Source organism: Ursus maritimus, unplaced genomic scaffold (genome assembly GCF_017311325.1).
Source record: "Ursus maritimus isolate PB19 unplaced genomic scaffold, ASM1731132v1 scaffold_23, whole genome shotgun sequence".
In the NCBI taxonomy this organism is placed as follows: domain Eukaryota; kingdom Metazoa; phylum Chordata; class Mammalia; order Carnivora; family Ursidae; genus Ursus; species Ursus maritimus.
Genome location: NW_024424786.1, coordinates 37,008,276 through 37,027,252, shown reverse-complemented (window position 1 = coordinate 37,027,252; position 18,977 = coordinate 37,008,276). Strand labels below are relative to the sequence as shown.

The following is an 18,977-nucleotide window of genomic DNA, read 5'->3' as shown; positions in this document are numbered from 1 at the left end:
CCCCGTGCTCGCCCCCCAGAGAACCCCGGGTCGTCCGCGCAGGCGCACTCGCTCAGGGCGGTCGCGTCTCTGCCCAATGGGCGGTGCCCCCCAGGGGCGGGGCGGAGGCCTTTAGGGGGCGGGGCCCACCCCTGCGTCCGCCGCTCGCGGGAGGGTCTCGTGGGGCCTCCCGTGGGTGTGGCCCAGGGGGGCTGCGAGTGTGTGTGGTGGGGGGGGGTGCAGGGGGAAGCAGTGTCGTGGTGACTCGGACCCGCGGGCCGCCCAGCGTAGCACGGGAGGAGCGGCGCGGGACCCGCTCCCAGTCCCGGACGTTGGAGGGGTGTCACATCCGGCGGGAGGGGGCGGGCCTGCGGGCCCCGGAAGTGTGGGCGCGGGCCGTGGTTTAACCCGCGGCGGCGGTGGCGGCAGCGGTGGCGGCGCGGCGGCCGGGGCAGGTGAGCGGGACCCGGGGAGGGGCGAGGACGGGGAAGGGGGTGGCGCTGGCAGTGGCTCCCGGCGCGCCCCCGCCTGTCGGCCTCATCCTGGCAGAGGCCGGTGATTGGGTGCGAGGGGCGCGTGACTGCCGCCGGCGCCTCTGCCCCTCGCCGCCGGAGGGAGGGAGGCCGGCGCCCCTGCCCCTAGCGCCCTCCCGTCCCTTCCCCGTGCAGGTGGCGCCTCAGGCCCCGCCCCACCCCTCAGCGCCACTCTCCACCCCCCACCCCCATCCCATAGTTGAGCATCTTGCTGGGCAGAAGTCTAGTGACATTAGTTTTTACCCATTGTACGGATGGGAAAGCAGGCCTAAGAGTGGGAGCCAGAGGTCACACGGGAGGCCTGTGGCAGAGTAGGGTCACAGGGACTCTGGTCTCTGACTCTCTGCCTGTGCCCTTTCCCCAGGACAGTGAAAGAAAGGGGCTTTCAGCCTCGGCTCTGTTCTCCTTTTTTCTGTACCCAGACTAGGAGCGCCCAGCGTCCCTGAACAAACCCTACCCCTGGAGCGGCTGGGTACAAAGGGCATTGGTGTGTGTGTGTGTGTGTGTGTGTGTGTGTGTATCTGTATATAGTTGTCTCTCTCTCCAGTATGTGTTCGGTTTCTCTTGGGTACAAAGGGCAGTGGGGCATATGTGTGTCTGTGTATCTCCCATAGGTGCCTGGTTCCTCCTCATTTCTTCCCCACAGCCAATAAGATGCTTATTTCCCCACTTTATGGATGGGAGAAGTTACCTGGGGCTGTGCTGTGAGTTACTCGCAGAGTTGACCCTGCATCTTGGGGTTTCAGCCCCTGAGACAGTGCTTTCTCAGTACACAGTGTCTGGCCTCACCCACCCTAGAAATGTCTCCTTTAGCCCTGGAAACTTCACAGACTCCTTCCCTTCACTCAGTAATACTGTTGCTGACTCAGGCCTTTTCCACTCCCTTCATTGGCTCCTTGCCTCTTTCCTAGGCTCCTGTTTACTACTGGTGTACCCAGGATGCTGCCACCTGACTCTCAGGACTGTCGGCCCTAGAGCTGGAGGTGGCAGTGACAGAGGGATCTGGGGAGGAAGGACTCTCTGGCTGTTGTGCAAAGCTGCAGCCTTGCCCAGGCCTGGACCTTGTGGTTCTGGGTGGGAGGAAGGGCTTGGGTGAACTATTGGCTGCTGAAGTGAAAGTCTTTGTTCTTGGTGGTCATAGTGCCCAGAAAGGCTTTTTTTCCTCGATTATCTTGGAAACTGGCTTGGTGCCTTTGTAATTTCCATTAGGTAGAACATTTCATTTTAGATTTCTTCATCTGGGCAGCTTCTGCTGGCTGGTTTTGAGGTAGCAGTAGCTCTGATTTCTTGCCTGACTGTCATGTGCTCTTGGCACTGTTTTAGGGGCTTTCTGAACATAGTGAATTCTGAGAACACTTCGAGGTAGGTGGTGATCCCATTTTACAGATAGAAAGGGAGCTGCAGAGATGTTACATAATTTGGTCACATGTCCAGGAAGTGCCCAGTCAGGATTTTTAACCCCTTTGTCTCATTTCACAGCTAATGTTCATGCTGGACCTTAGGAATCCTCTGTGATGCTTAGGGAAGCCTGAGTGGCTCAGTAGGCTGGGCAGCTGGTTCTTGGTTTCAGCTCTGGTCATGGTCTTGGGGTCCTGGGATCAAGCCCTGTGTTGGGCTCTGCACTCAGAGAGTCTGCTTGGGGATTCTCTTTCTCTCTCTCCCTTGCCCCTCCCCTCTCTTGCTCTCTCTGTCTCTCTCTAAAATAAATAAATAAGTCTTAAAAAAGAAAAAAAAGAATCATCTGTGATGGTGGTTAAAAATACGGAGCCAGACCCCTGGAGATTGTCTGGAGGGGTCCCAGGAATCAGTATTTTTTACATATGCACTGCATGATTCATTTTGAGAGTCAAATTTGGGAAGCACCACCTTAAGGAGTTTGTAGATTTTCTGTACTTGGAAGTGAGATTATTTCTAAGGATTCTTGTTTTCTTTTTACTTATTTCTGTGACTTGAGCTAATCTGGCATAAATCTGCCATTGAAAGGGCATTGGGGTAGCTGGCCATGTGGATCATTTCCAGATACTTTTGGCCAGTACCAGTAGGGTTTTTCCACGCTGACATAATCAGGTCATCGAAGACCTTCTTTTAATCCCACTGGATCTCTATTGTTCTGAAATTCTTTTAGTTTCTGTTCGGTGTCTAGAGTTTTTATAAGGTTCTGGTTTGTTCCCGGATACTTGCCCTGTAACACAGAGATCTCTGTGGTGGCGATGTCTCTGAGGATTTGGGTGCTTTATAAGGCATGTTTACTTTGCAGGTGCTCCTTCTGCATTTCTCTTCCCCTTGCTGGTTTCTGTGAGAGACTTGAGCAAATACCAAACAGGTTTGTCGTGATTTAGGTGGTGCTGACAAGTGGGGCCCCTGGGGCTTAGGATGGGCTGGAGAGGAGAGAGAAGGAGAGATTCAACCATGAACACGTTATCAAACAGATAGCCCAGGTCAGGTATGCCTAGCATTGAAGACATTTAAGTATTTTCAGTCCCACTGCCAATGTATCCACTCCCCCCTTGGCAGGTTTACAAGCAGTAGAAGACACAAAGTCAGCATTATACTATGACTTTATTCTCTTTCTGTCCAGTAAACATTGATTTCCAACTTAATTTCTTTGTAAACAAAGGATGTACTTTGTATGATTTGAAATGTTTTAATTTACTGAGACTTGTTTTATGGCCCAGGATATGGTGTTCTCTGATAAATGTTCTGTGAACACTTGGGGAAAATGTGTTTCCTGCTTTGTTGAGTGGAGTGTTGTATAAATGTCAGTTAGGTTGGTTGGTAGTGCTGTTCAAGTCTTAACTGCTTACTGCTTTTCTGTCTACTTGTTCTATCAGCTTGTGAAAAAGGGTCATTGAAACTTACGACTATAATGGTTGATTTGTCCATTTCTCCTTATAGTCTTATCAGTTTTTGCTTCATGTATTTTGAAGCTCTGTTATTAAGTACATAAACATTTTGGAGTGTCGTTTGTTTGATGAATTGGCCCTTTTAACCCCTGGTAATGAAATCTACTTCATCTCGTAGTAATATAGCCAATCCAGCTTTTAAAAAATTATTGGATTGATATCCAGAATATATACAGTACTACAACTCAAAATGAAAAAGAAATGATGTGATTAAAATAGGCAAAGGACTTGAGTAGACATTTCTCCGAAGAAGATATATAAATGACCAGTAAGCACAGGAAGATATTCACTGTCACTGGTCATTAGAGAAATGCGAATCAAAATGACAATGAGATACCACTTCACACCCATTAAGATGGCTGTTACCCAAAAAACCGGAAGTACTGGCAAGAGGATGTAGAGAGATTGGAACCCTTAGTATTGCTGGTGGGAATATCAGATGTACAGCTGCTGTGGAAAACAGTATGGCAATGCCTCAAAAAATTAAATACACAATTACCCTACGATCCAGCCATTCCATAATGGGTATATGCCCTAAAGAAGTAAAAGCAGAGACTCAACCAATATATTTGTACACCAGTGTTCATGGCAGCATTATTCACATTGGCCAAAAGGTAGAAGCAACCCAAGTGTTCATTGACAGATGAATGGCCAAACAAAATGTGGCACATACATAGAACATCATCTAGCTTTGAAAAGGAAGGAAATTTTGACACGTGCTACGACATGGATGAAACTTGAAGAAATAATGCAAAGCGAAACAGCCAATCACAGAGGGACAAATATTGCATGATTCCTCTTATGTAAGGTTCCTAGAGTAGTTACGTTCACAGAGTCAGAAAGAAGAATGGTGGTTGCCAGGGGCTCAGGAGGGAAGAATGGAGAATTAGTGTTTAATGGGTATAGAGTTTCAGTTTGGGATGATAAAAAAATTCTGAACGTAGTTAATGCCATAAAACTGTACATTTTAAAATGGTTTGAGTGGTAAATTTTATGTTATATATGTTTTATCACAATTTAAAAATGGGTAGTGTTTAAAAAATCAGTGTTTGCTTGGTGTATTTCTTTATATCCTTTTACTTTTAAATTATGTGTCTTTAAGTGGGTTCTTGTAGGAAATATATAGATAGGTTTTACATTTTGTAAAATTCAATTTTATAATCTTTGCCTTTTAGTTGGGATATTTAGAACATTTACGTTTAATATGATTATTAGTATTGTTGGGCTTAACTATTATCTTGCTGTTTGTTATCAGTTTGTCCAATATTCTTTCTTCCCATTTCCTTTTTTTTTTTTTCCTGATCTCTTTGGGGTTGAGTAATTTTTTATGATTTTATTTTGTTTCCTATGCTAGTTTATTAGCTACAACTTTTTTGTTTGTTTTTTAGCAGTTGCCTTACAATTCATAGTATGCATTTTTAACTTGTCACAGTCTATCATCAAATGATATTATACCATTTTGTATACATTTATTTCTTCCCTGCTGGACTTTGTATTGTTGTCACACATTTCAGTTGTACATATGTTATAAATCCCACAAAATATTATTGTTATTTTTGCTGTAAACAATTATTTTGTAAAGAGATCAAAAAGAAAAGATATTTTATATTTATTTACATGTTTATTATTTCTGGTGTTCTTCATTCTTCTGGGTAGACCCATTTTGTTTCACGTTCTTTCTGACTTGAGGACTTCCTTTAATATTTCTTGCAGGTGATGAATTCTGGATGTCTAAGAAAGTCTTTATTTTGCCTTTGTTATTGAAAGGTATTTTCCCTGGGTATAGAAATTTAAGTTGCTTCTTTTAATTTCAACATTTTAAGATGTGGTTCCAGTGTCTTCCGGCTTGCATTGTTTCATATGAATAATCAGTTGTCCTTTTTATTTTTTGTTCTTCCATTTCCAGTGTGCCGTTTTTCTTTCTGCTTTTCTTTTATCACTCTTTTTTTTTTTTTTAAAGATCTTATTTATTTATTTGAGAGAGAGAGAGAGTGATTGAGAAAGAGCACAAGCAGGGGGGAGGGGCAGATGGAGAGGGAAAAGCAGACTCCTCGCTGAGCAAGGAGCCCATTGCGGGGCTTGATCCCAGGGATCATGACCTGGAATCATGACCTGAGCTGAAGGTCATGCTTAACTGACTGAGCCACCCAGGTGCCGCCTTTTATCACTGGTTTTAAACAATTTAATCATCATGATAGATGGTATAGTTTTCTTCATGTTTATTGTGCTTGGGTTAGTTGAGTTTTTTGAATCTGTGGGTTTATAGCTTTCAAAAAATTTGGAAAGTTTTCACACTGTTAATTCTTCAGATAGTTTCTCTATTTTCCTTTCTCTCTTTTCTTTGGGGACTCCAATTACAAGTATATTAGGATGCCTGAAGTTGTTCCACAGCTCTCTGATGCTTCATTCATTTTATCCCCCGGTCTTTATTTTTCTCTCTGTGATTTGTTTTGGGTAGTTTGTATTGTTATTTCTTCAAGTTCACCAATCTTTTCTTCTGTAGGGCCTACTCTGTTGTTACTTCCAGCATATTTTTATCTCAATATTAGAGTTTCTGTCTCTGCAAGTTCCATTTGGGTCTTTTTTTATATTTTCCATGTCTCTACTTAACATGCTCAGTTTTTACTTTAGCTTCTTGAACATGTGGAATATGGTTGTAGTGACCATTTTAATGTCCTTTTATGCTAATTCTGTTATCTGTATTTCTGAGTCTGTTTCTGCTGATTGATTTTTCCCTCGTTATGGATTCCATTTTCTTGCTTCTTTGTATGTGTGGTAATTTTTTTTTTTAAAGATTTTATTTATTTATTTGACAGAGAGATAGCCAGTGAGAGAGGGAACACAAGCAGGGGGAGTGGGAGAGGAAGAAGCAGGCTCCTAGTGGAAGAGCCTGATGTGGGGCTCGATCCCAGAACGCCGGGATCACGCCCTGAGCCAAAGGCAGACGCTTAACTGCTGTGCCACCCAGGCGCCCCTGTATGTGTGGTAATTTTTGATCAATGTCAGACGGTGCAAATTTTATCCCATTGGGTGCTGGGTATTTTTGTGTATCTATGTATATTCTTGGCATCGTTCTGAGACACTGGTAAGTTACTTGGAAACAGTTTCATCCTTTAAAGGCTTGCTCTTCAGTTTTGTTACCTGGGATCAGAACAATCTTTAGATCAGGGTTAATTTTTCCCCACTGACAACACAGTACCTTCTTCAGTGCTCCACGGATGCCCTGTGGATTACTAGGTTTTTCTATGCTGGCTCAGATACAAATTATTCTTCGCTCAACTTGAGGTCCAAGGAGTTTTCCCCCTAATCCTGGTCTGTACTGTCAGCACTCAGCCGAAAAATGGAGGGGGACCCTTTGCAGATTTCCAGAGTCCTCTCTTTATGTCACTATCTCCTCTCTGGTATAGACCCTGTAAAGTCTGCCTGCCTTGGCCTCCAAGGTCTCCCAACTTCCTTTCCCCAACCTGGGGAGACTGGTGGCCTCCGAGACTGTCAGGCTTTGCCTAGGCACTCTGTCCCTGTATCATGGCCTGGAACTTCTTTCTGGGCAGTGAGCTGGGGGCAATCATTTGTTCTCCCCTCTCAAGAATCACTTGCCTGCAATGCCTAATGTCCAGTGTCTGAAAACTGTTGTTCTATTTATTCTGTCTGGTTTTTCGGTTGGTTGAGGCAGGAGAGAAATCTGGTCCCTGTTCTTCTATGTCGGCCCAGAGTGGGTGTCCCTGTCCAGTCAGCAGTCATTGAGTGCCTTCTGTGTGCCACTAGGCATTGACCTAGTGCTGGGATGCAGACCTGAGCGACACAGCTCACAGTCTGACTGGAGAAACATGCCAATTCCTATATAATAATGCCGGGTAGTACTTACAGAGCACCGTGGGAGGGTAGGATGAAGTCTTTGGGAGAAGGAACTGACATTTGAAGATGGGCAGGCATTTTCAAGCCAGAGAAGGCATAGGAAAGAGTATTCCAGGAGGAGGGAACAGTAGGAGCAAAGGTTGGGTGGCAGAGCTGGTGACTCCTGTGGGCAGGATCCCTGTAGGTGCAGAATTTTTGTCAAGCCATTGGAAGCATGTTGCTTGTTCTGGGAATAGTAGGTAGAACAGAAAGTTGGGGTGGAGTGAGCAGCCTCTGAGGGAGTGGAAGGAGATCTAGCTGAAAAGGGAGGTTTGGGGTCAGCTGATACAGGGCATTGTATGCCAAGCCCAGGAGCACAAGGTTTTGAGTGTAATACCAAAGCACTGGGGAGGTATGGAAGGTTCTCAGCAGGGATGTGAGAGCTCTGATTGGCTGTGTTCTCTAGAGATTCCTGGGGTAGGTGGGAGAGGGCTGGAGAGGGTGGAGTCTGTTAGAACCAGGCGGGTAGCTGCTGGAGAGGCTCAGATGAGGCCTTCTGCCAGACGGTAAAACTGAGTCCAGAGCCCGGTGTAGTTGCTGATATGGTGTCACCTGTTTGATAATGGCCTTTGCAGGTTTGATAATGGCCTTCATGGATCCCTGCTTGAGTCAAGAGCAGATACGAGGAGGCTGTGGCCTAGTTTCTCTTTTTTTCTCTGGCTCCATTGTTGCCCTCAGCACGCCTGCCTGTGGGGGATTCAGAAGTTCCTAGCGTCAGACCTCACTGGCAGGGAGAGGGTCTACAGGTGCCCCACCTTCTACCAGCCTAGGATGGCCCTGAATCAGTGAGAACAGTGGTCTCGTTGTCCTGGCTTTTGAACAGACAGACCTTGAGTGACTTCCTACAGACTCCCGGGTGTTTGCCTTGACCTTAATCCTGATCCCTCCTAAAGGGATGGTCGAACCTGCTTAGCTCAGCTTGCCCTGCGCTGGTTAGGAAGAGGGGGGTGGGGGGAGGCTGACAGCTGCAGCCTGAGGTCCTTTCTGAGTCATCGGAACGGTTGGGCAAAGGGAAAACAAGTGGCCACTGGGTGTGGGGTAGGTTAGGATGGTTTTCTTTTCACTGAGCCGTGGGCCACAAGAGGAGGAGGCTTTGCAGTGTCCCGCTTGTGTTTTACTGTCAGGAAGTTTCACGGATGGGCTACTTATTAAATAACCTGTTTCTTGGCCATCGTATTGACTGCTGTGGAGCGTTACTGATGTGTGTTACATCCGGCCCCCGGATTTCCGTGGCACGGTTGATGGATGCTGTCTCTGGAGGAATCTTTAGTTCTTTGTCCTCCGCATCTGCAGAGGGGATAGGCCGGGTGGGAGCTCAGCCGTGCTGATGAAGAAGGGCCCAACCATTTGTTGAGTCCGGCCTGAGCGCCGGGCTTTGGACTTCCCAGGCGCTAGTTCATTTCAGCCCTGTAAAAGCCCCGTGTGAGAGGAGAAACTGAGGTCCAAAGGGAAGGAGTAGCCCGCACAAGCTCCCCAGCCAGTAGTGACCGAGGGTGTGGGGCTGTCTGTCTCCCAGAGCTTTTGGCGGCTGGGCTTTCCCTGCAGGGCCACAGCCCGAAGGAGGCGCTGTTTCTGGCGCCGTTGGGAGCTCTGGGGCCCTGGGGCGCTGTGTGGCCAGCCCCCATGCTTTAGAAGTCTGATGGAAAGATGTCAGCAGGAATGACCGCGTTATAAGTTTGTCCCCAGAGCTGGGCGCAGTGTCGCAAGGGCGCACACTTGACTAAGGGGTGGCGTGGTGCCCTGGTGAAGGGTATAGGCCCCAGGGACCAGACCACCGCAATGAAATTTGGGTTCTGCCATTTCCTCGTCGTGAGACTGGGATCAGGTACAAGTCTTCTCTTCGACCCAGGTTTCTCATCTGTAAAATGAGGAAAGCCAAAGGTGACACAGCCACGAGGACCCGGTGTGAGGATCACACGAGCTGCTGCGGACAGAGCGCCTAGGACACTGCTCGGTACATTGTAAGTGCTCTGCACGTGATGCGTGGCGACCCGTCATCGTGTCTCTCTCACTGGTGGCCCAGCGAGGCTTGCAGAGGGAGCTGAGTGGTGGCGGTAAAGCCTGGTTCGACTCCTGTCCTGCAAGCCATTCCCAGCCGTAGCACCCAGGCTTTGCTCTTGCCTCCCGTCTGCCTGGAATACTCTGCCCTGTGCCTTCCCCATCCTGAAAATGCCTGCCTGACCTTCACATGTCAGCTGCTCTGGGACGTGTCCCTTGCTCTTTCTGCTGGAGACTTTAGCCGGCCCCCGCAGGGCTCTGGAAGTGCACAGTAGCACCCTCTCTCTCTGTGCTGTGCTGGTGAGATCTCACAGCTGAAAGAGAATGGAGGAGGGGGACTTGGGCGGTTGGGGGGGTAAGGGCAGTGGTTTTCAATCTGTGCTCTGGGAAGGTGGCCTGGGGACCCCCTTAAGGCCTTGGGGGAGACTGAGCTGGAAGAGCAGGGCTCCCTCCATCCCCACCCCATGCCTGGCGTCTGTTCTGTGCTCTGGGGGCTTGGGGTAACATTTTAAAGGAGACCTCCTTTAGAAAACTGGAAAACTTGGAAAACAACAGGACACACCAGACGAGTGGGTAGAGAGGGTGGAGGTGAAGGTCCTGACAGCTGGAGGGTTGGGGACGAGGGAAGGAGAGGAGATGGCTGGCTGCAGGGAAGGCGGAGGGAGCTGGAAGCAGTGTTTTCAAAAATGAATCCAGAGGTGCCTGGAGCACCTGGAGCAGAACTTGAACTGCTCCCGCTGGAGCAATGACTAGATGAAACCTGGCGATTGGACAGGAGAGGCGTCGGGGTGGCCTGGAGGATTGGGAGTGAGGGCGTGAAGCTGAGGGGGTCAGGTGGGGAAGGTGGTTTGGGGAAAGAGAAAGGTGGGTGAGTTGAGTGGAGTCACCCCTGGAATGCGGGTGAGGGGTGGAGGTTCAGCAGGCTTGGGAGGGGCCCTTTAGGGGCTGGGCTGGGCCCTCCAAGGACTGTAAGTAGCCAGGGGCCCCACGCCCTGCCAGCCCTGCCCTCTGGCTCCACTCTGATCCTCAGGTGTCCTCTGGTGATGGACCGCCCCAGCCTGGCCAGCAGCCCACAGCCCACGGAGTAGGGAAAGCAGTTTGCCCCAGTCTTGCACCACTCCCGAGTGTCCCCGTGTTCGGTACAGGAAAGGGGCTCATCCTTCTTTTTTTTTTTTTTTTTTTTTTTTAAAGATTTTATTTATTTATTTGACAGAGAAAGACAGCCAGTGAGAGAGGGAACACAAGCAGGGGGAGTGGGAGAGGAAGAAGCAGGCTCACAGCAGAGGAGCCTGATGTGGGGCTCGATCCCATAACACCGGGATCACGCCCTGAGCCAAAGGCAGACGCTTAACTGCTGTGCCACCCAGGCGCCCCAGGAAAGGGGCTCATCCTTCTTGGGTCTTCTCACTTAGTGGCTTGCCTCTGGGGGGATGGAGGGGGTGTCAGACGGAGTTCTTCAGTGGGCCTGAGGAGCATGTGGTTGTTACGTAAATATTTAGGTAAAGATGACAGTTGCCTTCAAAAAGCCTTGTCCTGGGAGCTTACATACTCTCCAGCCCCCCGCCCCGCCCCCATGTGTTGGCGTACTTACATTCGAGGATTTCTATTCAGATTGGTTTGGAGCCTGTTTCAGAAAGCTACACCCTTTGCCTTCCTGAGGACCTGCCCTCCGTCCCGAGCCTAGCTGGGTGCCTGGCCAGGTCCGGCAGCATTTTGCCACGGTGGTAAGGTGCGAGTGTGAGAATTAATGCTCCCCAGCGCCTGGTTTTTCTAGCACCTCTAGAGGTTATCTCGCTTACCTCTCTGAGTCCTTACAACGGCCCACGACTTTGGTAGTGTTAGCCTTATTTTACCAGTGAGCAACAGAGTAAGAAGGGTGGTATAATTTGCCCAAGGTCACAGAGCTAGTAAAAGGTCATCCACGAATAGTTGGCTCTTAAGCCCTGAACTCTTTCCGCTTCCCTTCCTGCTGTCTTAACTGTTCAGCACTGGGGGGTGGGGAGGAATTCCCTGCCCCAATCCCAGAAATACCTTGGAGAGAAAACTTAAGAAGGCTTCCTTCTGGCGCTTACACACCAGCTTTTCAAATTGAAGGGAGGGAAGGTCAGGTCCATGGTGCTTTGGACCAGGTGAGGAGTACATGATGGTTTGATTTGTTTTTATTAACTCCTGTGGGAAGTCAGGTGACTGAACGGTCTGATACTTCGGTGCACGGCCAGACTCATTCTAGGGAAAGAAAACTAGATCAGGTCAACAATTCTGTTCTCATTAAGCAGTAGGATAGGAAGGTTTCTAAGGCAACCGCAGGTGTTTTTGACAGGAGGGATAGGATGGCGCCAGGTCTCTCTAACTCAGGCACACTGAACTGTGCAAGTTGCTATGGTAACTACTTCTTAGCTGCCATAAGTGGATGTGGGAAATTTACAAGAAGCCCAACTTTGCAACTCTGCTTGCAGTGTGACTTTGGGCTTAAAGTAGCTGGCGGGTCGGTGTGGTCTCCTAACGGTGAGGAGGGGAGTGATCAGAACCTGTGCTTTGTCTGCCAGGGGGAGCCGGGGAAGCAGAGGCACCCTGCTCAGTCCCAGTTCTTCTGATTCAGTAATAGCAGTCACATTTGCTTGACTCAATATCGAGCCCCAGGGGTGTCAAGAATTTCCCCTAATCATCGGATTACCCCCAGGAGGCAGAATAATTAGTATTTGTTCAGTGCTCAGGAGCTTGCAAAGCCCTCTCCAGGGCCATTCGCTCCTCACAACCCCTAAGGCACACAACCCCTAAGGCGGGGTTACCGTCATGGTGCCCATTTTCCAGATAAGGAAACTGCTGAGATTAAGAGACTTGATCAAGGTCACACAGCTAAAGGGTTGTGGAGCCAAAGCACAAACCCAGAGTATCAGTCCACATTCTGTGCTTTTCTCTGCATCCTATTGGGGGAGAGCTGGCACTGATTGTTCAGACAGACGCAAGGGGCCCCGGGCATCGCAAGCCATCTCCAAGGCTGGCACACCTTACTCTGATCTGAGCTTAGAAAAGACTGCATTTTGCTTTCTGCCTTTACTTTTTTTTTTTTTTTTAATTTATTCTTGTAAAGGATCTGATGTCAGTTGAGACCATTTGATTTTGAGCTAAACAGTCCTGGCAAAGTTCCACATTGAGCAAGCACCATCCCTACAAGTTGGTCCCCCCCGCCCCCATTAAAGGCAGATCTGGAAGACGGCCCAGAGTTTGAACCCTTCCCAGTGTCCCCTCTCCACAGCGACATTCTCAGCCCCCTCCACTTCACCCCAGGGAGTGGTGGGAAAGGTCACTGCTTCTGGCCTAAGTCCCCTGGGGTGTAGTGGAGTTGCCTTTGGGCCTGCTATCTTCATCATGTTCCCTATGGTCCAGGCATGTGAGATCGATGGAGTCAAGATACCAAGTGGTAGAAAGAAGTTGGGACTGTGAGCTGCGGGGCCTGTGGCCCGGGGCTTCATTTCCTGTCCTAGTGTGAGCGCCACAGAGGCCCAGCGGCCGTACCCCCAAGCCTGCCCCCTTGGTTCTGCTTGCTGCTGCTCCAGCTTTGTCTGACCCCATACGCAGGCCTTGGTGGCAGGAGGTGAGCTCCAGGATGCCTGGGAAAGCTCTTTGTCACCTCGTGGCCGCCCCCGCCCCGCCTCCTTTGCTATGGAATCTGTCCTCCAGGCACGTGTCTAGGGAGCAGTATTGACAAACCACACTCCGCCCAGTTGTTGTTTTTTACAACTTTTGAATTGACTACTAAAACTTAAAGGTGGAGAGGTGTCACATGGATCTGGATTTCTGGCCAAGCCCGGCCACCCCCTCCCCCTGCAGGATATACTCGAGCTGGGCTGAGCCCCCGCTTTCCAGAGGGACACACTCTGTACCCAGTGACTTGGCCTTGGTCGCAAGTGCCTGCCCAGCCCTTGTAGGTGCCCAGGTCTGTGACCTCTGCTGTAGGGGAAAGCTGCAGAGGAGCCCAAAGACAAAGAAAGGAAGGTTTCTTTCCTTCTTGGGTTATTGATAGGGAAACAGATTTTCTCTTCCTGCAGAGGGCACACAGATGAACACACGTGTCGCCTTTCCCACTTTGTTCCCTGTCTGATCTTTGAGTCGATGGTATCACCCCGCTAAGAGAGGTGGTGTTCCGTTGCACCTGTGAGGTCTGTGTAGCCACGTGCCCGCCTCAGCAGCGTCCTGTTCCCCTTCTCCCAGCCATGTGGATCTGCAGCGGCTCCTGCCAGGGCCCCGCTGTCTCCTGCCCCTGGCCCTCTGACTCCTGTCCCCGTGAGGCCTGGCAGGCTTCTCACACCCCAGCCCTCAGAGCCGGCCGCCTCCCCGCTCCTTGTTCCACTGGCCCCCACCTGTGTTACATCCCCTCGTACCCGTACTTGCTGTGAGTGGCGGTGAAGTTTTGCTTTTTAAAAACAGAATTGAGCTGGGGGGAGTTAGCATGTTTGGGTGTACTACGGGCACGTAGTAAGAACTTGGTGTTATTTACACCCCTCCGTCCTCATTCATCCTGCTCCTTTGAAGTGGGGTCTGGTGCAGTTCTTGGCATGTCGTAATGGCTCCATAAATGTTTACTCAATGAAGGCATGGAGAAATGAAGGAGGGTGTGAAAAAGGGGAAGGAGCCCTGTTCTCGCACCTCCATGTCTTGTCTGACTCGTCTGCCAGCTGACCGGCCTGTTCTCTCCGTCCCTGCCTCAGTCTCTTCCTCCCTGCCTTGGTCCATCTTTTTGCAAGCACTGCTGTGAGCTGTCAGCAGGTCAGAGGCTGGGCCAGGCGCTGGGAAGGCAGAGGTAAACAAGACCATCTCCCTGCCTTCAACGGGCTCGTGTCTTCCCTCCTGTCCCCTCCCTCAAGCCGTACTCTCCAGACACCACCTGAGAAGTACCCAGCATCCTCCTGGGCACCTGGGTAAGCAGAAGAGGGTGCAGGTCAGGGCCTGGGGTGCTGAGGGGCCTGGTAATTGTATTTGTCAACCCCTTTAGAAACAGAGCCCCTGGACCCTGGATCCCCAAGTAACTTCTCAGTAATGTCCCAGTTCTCTGCATGGTGACATCCCTGGCAGTTGTGGCCAGTTTGAGAGGTGCCGGTTTTTATTTTTTCAGCACATCGGGTGACCGGGAGGCAGAACACTGCTGGCAGCGGGTGCCCAGGCTTCAGGGGCACCTGCTTTGTGGGCTTCGGGCAGAATGTCCTGTGCTCCCCCGCCGTTTCAGAATTGCGAACCCAGAGAAGTGTATGCTGTGTTCAGCCTCACCGGGTGGCCCTAAGGATCAGGAGAGGTCTCTGTGACTTCTGAAAGAAAGGCATCGGTCACTTCCAGGGGTGGGCGATGCCGCAGTAAAGCCCAGGCCCGGAACTGTTGTCAGAGGGCGAGGACGTGAACCACCTCCACGCCGGGGGCAGGGACCGAAGACGGGCCTGGGTAACCAGCGTGCTCGCGTGGGATCGTAAGCTCTGCACCTTGGAGAAGCTTATAACTAAACTAGCTTCGTGGCTGTCCTGTGACGGGCAGAGCCGGGGGGCAAAGATGCTTGTGTTGTTAAAACACCAGGGATGGAAGGGGACTTGGATCTCCAGTGGTCTGACCCCCAACAGCTTACAGGACCTTGAGCAATACCTTTATTATTTGTTTCTGGGCTTCATTTCATCTCTGAAATTGGGGTAATTAAGCCTGTATTTGCTTTAGTTCCTGGAGCAATTATATAAATTAATGGGGAAGTTTGCAAAGGGCTTTGATCTCAGAAGAAAGGAGCCACGTGACTGGCAGGGATTGTTTACCCATTTCCCAGGTAAGGAAAGTTGACTCCCTAAAAGGAATGGGTGGCACATTTGGGTGTGGGATCCCGAGCACACCTCCTTCTGGAAGAAGTGGGAATGCGTGGCTTACACGTGCCCGCCGTGCCCATGAGGCAGCGTGAGGAGACCAGGGCACAGAGGAGGTGGGGAGACTGGTGGAAGGAGCAGCAGGCCAGGGTCAGACTCCTAGGCCAGGTGTCCCCTCTTCTGTCAGCACAGGCAAGCTATATGCCACTCGGCCTCAGTGTCACCACCTGTGAAATGGGCGTGGTAGAAGCAGGAGGGTTGTTGAGTTAGGGACCAGAGAAGGCAGAGTTGGAAGTGCTGTGGCACCCATCCCGTTCCTGCTTGCTGTGTGCAGGGGGCCTACTTTCCATCGCATCCGGGATGCCAGAATATACAGGCTGCCCTAGAGAGTTCCATCTAAGGGGGTTGACCTGCTGGAACATGGAGGTGTTTCAGACTGGAAATTCTCAAGTGTTAAAACGTGTGTGGCCTGTTCTGAAGTCTGCCACGAAAGGGGATTGACACAGGAGAGAGGTCTTTTGCAACCACGGGGCTGCAATGTTTCTTTTCTGAATATGGGGGTGGTCATCTTTCCCAATCAGGGAGTGGCAGAGGGAGTCATCACAGACAGGAGCTAGAACATTCTCCCGTCCCTTTGATCTTCCGAGTTCAAGCAGGTGCATACCAGACCTCCTAGGGAAGTGGGGGTGACCTTAGCACTGGGGATGGGATTCCCCCACCAGGGACGCGTGCTGGGGAAGGAAGGTCTCAGTAGGAGAGCTGTGTGCTTCATGCATTGCCCACTTTGGGGAGAATTCCCGCTGTCTGAAGACGGTGATTATTCGGATCACCAGCTACATGTCCCAGGGATCCGTGTCTCTGGGATTTCAAGGCCATCAAACAGAGCCAGGTATGGGGCTCTAGACTGGAGAGGAGGACTCTCGTCTGGGACGGTGGGTGGAGGGGCCGTGCACTTCAGTGCGCCCCAGAATTATCTGGGGAGCACACTTACTTATTTCTGATTGGCCACCACTCTTCCACCCAGCAAAGTCCCCTTTCTGGCTAAATGTCTACAGTTACTGCCAAGCTTTGATGACAAGTGACATGCTTGGTGCTGTTGCCGTCCCTGTCCCTCTCGAAAGCAGCGGCAGCCCCACGCCGGTTGTAGGGACATCGGGCCCCTCTTTTTGTGACCCGGGGCGGGGGGACTTGCTTCCACAGACATCCATCGAGCGCCCACACGCACTGCCGGTTCCGGGACGGACGCACACGGTAGACCCACAGCGGTATCAGTGACAGCCTTCTGTCAGCCCCCGTGAGAAAACAGCATACTTGAATGTTCTACAGAGATTTTATCTTGGTGACTTTCCTCTAATGAAAACATTTCCCTGTCTGGGGGGTGGGGGAAGAAAGTGGCTGGTGAAGGCGAGCCCGTCAGGGAAGCCAGTCTTCGGTTGGTGGCAGGGTGGGTTCTGCGTCAGTGCCTTCCAGTCAGGCCAGCTCCCGGTGCCCCCGGTGCCTTGTGGGCCTCGAGCCCAGCGCAGACCCTCCCCATGGACTTCCCCTGACTTGGCCTCTGGGTCGCGCGGGTCTGCTGGCCTGTAGAAGCCTGGCGGTGTCGCAGGCGTGCTCTTCGTGTGGCTGTCCCCACGGAGCTGGCCAGGGCGTGCGCTGCGTTCTCGGGAGCTGTAGCCTCGACGCCCTGCTGGGCGCTCTTGACGCTGCGCTGGGCCGCCTCCGACGCTGCCTCGCCTGGGCCCTGCCATGGGCTGCAGACCGGGAGCTTCGGTCCTGGAGGGGGAGACCCCCGTCCCATGCCCGGTCCCCCCGCCTACAGGAGGCAAGCCACAGGCACCCGACGGAAGTGCGTTCGGGGTCCTGGCAGAGGAGAAACACTCTCCCCTGTTTCTCACTCCGGAGAAACAACACATCGAGCCCCGCCTTCGCACCCTGCCTCTGCATGGACTGCTTGACGAACCCCTCCTCTCTGGGGTCTTTGCTTTTCCTCTGTCAGGGGAAGCTGAGTTCCCTCAGAGTGTGGGACGAAAGGGAAAGAAAAGCCACAGATGCCACGCACATTTGGCCCTGGGTAGCTTAGGTAAAATGAAAACTGCGTTAAAAGTCATATGAAGAGTCCTGGAGAGTTCCGGGTCTGGAGGAGGACTCGGGACTCTGGTGATTTCGAGGGGCATGCTGCGAACCGCCCCCCCCCCCGCCTGGGGAGGGGCCTGCCACTGCCCAGCTGTGTGACCGTGGGCAGGTGACTTCCCCTGCCTGAGCCGCCTCTGTGAGGTCAGGTTGGCAGTTCTTGCTGCATAAGCCGGTGGTGAGGGTCCTTGTAATGCAAGGACTTAACGCAGTGCTCGCTGTGTTCCGGGCACGGCTGTTCGAACAGACGGAGGAACTAAGGCACAAAGAAGTTTAACAACAGGGCTTGTGAGTGACAGGGAGGGATTCAAACCCAGGCAGTCTGGCTGCAGAGTCCATTCTCCTAGCCTCGAGGCCAGTGGTTCTCAAAGTGTGCTCCCAGGAGCCCTGGGTGGTGCTGGGGTCTTGGAGACTCTTTCAGGTGCCTGTGAGGTCAGAATCATTCTCGTAATCTAAGGTGTTATTTTCCTTTTTACTGTTTCTTGCATGAGTATACGGTGGGCTTTTCGGAGGGCACATGGCACGCGATTACATCATCCTTCTGGTGGCTTCTGGCACATGGGTGCGCGCAGAGTCTTGTATTTTAAAAATGTCTCCCCGTGGCAACTGCGAGCATGTTTTCCATCTCGACAACCTTCTCATCTTAAGAAGGTTATATAAAAAGAATGCTATGTTATATAAGCAGAATGTTCTATAAATGATTTTTCACTCAGAAAAATTCCCTTGAGATCCATTCAAGTTGCAGACGTGGATTTCTTCCTTCTTCCTGGAGAGCCGTGCATCACCATACAGCTGTAGCACAGCTTGTGACACTCTTGACTAATTGGAGATCTTTTGGGTTGTTTCCAGTTCCAGGCTATTCCACTGAAAGCTGCTATGAACATTCAAAGAAAATAAATTTAAAAAAATCTTCTCACTTTTAGTATCGAATACAGTCAATACTAATACCTAAAATCCACATAAGGGAAACCTCTTTGGGTTCCTCAGTAATGTTAGGGGTGAAAGGTGTCCTGAGACCAGAAAGTGTGTGATCCACGGCTTACCGAGCACGGACAGTGACCCCCGCCGTGCGTCACCATGTGTGGGAGTGTACCTGCCCCGGGCTTCCGCAGACACCTTGCCGACCGCGCCGGGGGCATGTGGTCAGCCAGCTGCCTGGGCCCCGGGCTCTCTGCGCGCAGTCCTGACTGCAGGAGCCAGCGGACACCCCGTTCTGTGCTGGAGCCCGGCTCAGTGCCGGATCTGGGCCTTGCTGGAGGCCGTAGTAATAAGTAATTTCTGTGGTGTCGGGTCCTTCGCCAGGGTTTGTTCTAAGCCTGCACTGGGTTGGCCTCATTTCACTGAACCTTACACTAGCCCATTTTGCTGATGGAGAACCTGAGGCTCAGGGAGGTCCCAGTTGTGGGAGGTCCCTTGGCTGGGAAGTAGCAGGGCCGGGACTCAGACCAGGTCTGTCTTTAGAGTGCTGCTCCACTTGTCCTCTTTGCCCTGCTGGTCCTGTTCATGGTGGACCCACTCGGTCTGCCGGGGGGGAAGCAGCATGCCCCCCGAGTTCTGCTCCTTCCCAGGGCCTGTTCAGGCTGCCAGCTTTCAGACCAAGGGTTTCTGGAGTGGCAGGGTGAGATGGGGACAGAAGGGGGGTTTGGATTCTCACTCCCCTTTACAAACCTTTCTGATCCCTACCTGTAAAGGCACAGTTGCTGCTCCCC

The 18,977-nt window shown here is 51.3% G+C and overlaps 1 protein-coding gene across 1 annotated transcript in view; it reads left to right on the top strand.

Annotated features, from left to right (window-relative positions):
- The first annotated feature begins 275 nt into the window (after positions 1-275).
- Positions 276-18,977, top strand: part of VPS37C (VPS37C subunit of ESCRT-I) — a 26,537-nt gene continuing 7,835 nt past the window's right edge. Inside the window, exons 1-2 of the mRNA XM_040639185.1 lie at positions 276-434; positions 9,159-9,270. The gene's annotated coding sequence lies outside the window, so the exon portion shown is untranslated. The remainder of the gene's footprint in view (positions 435-9,158; positions 9,271-18,977) is intronic.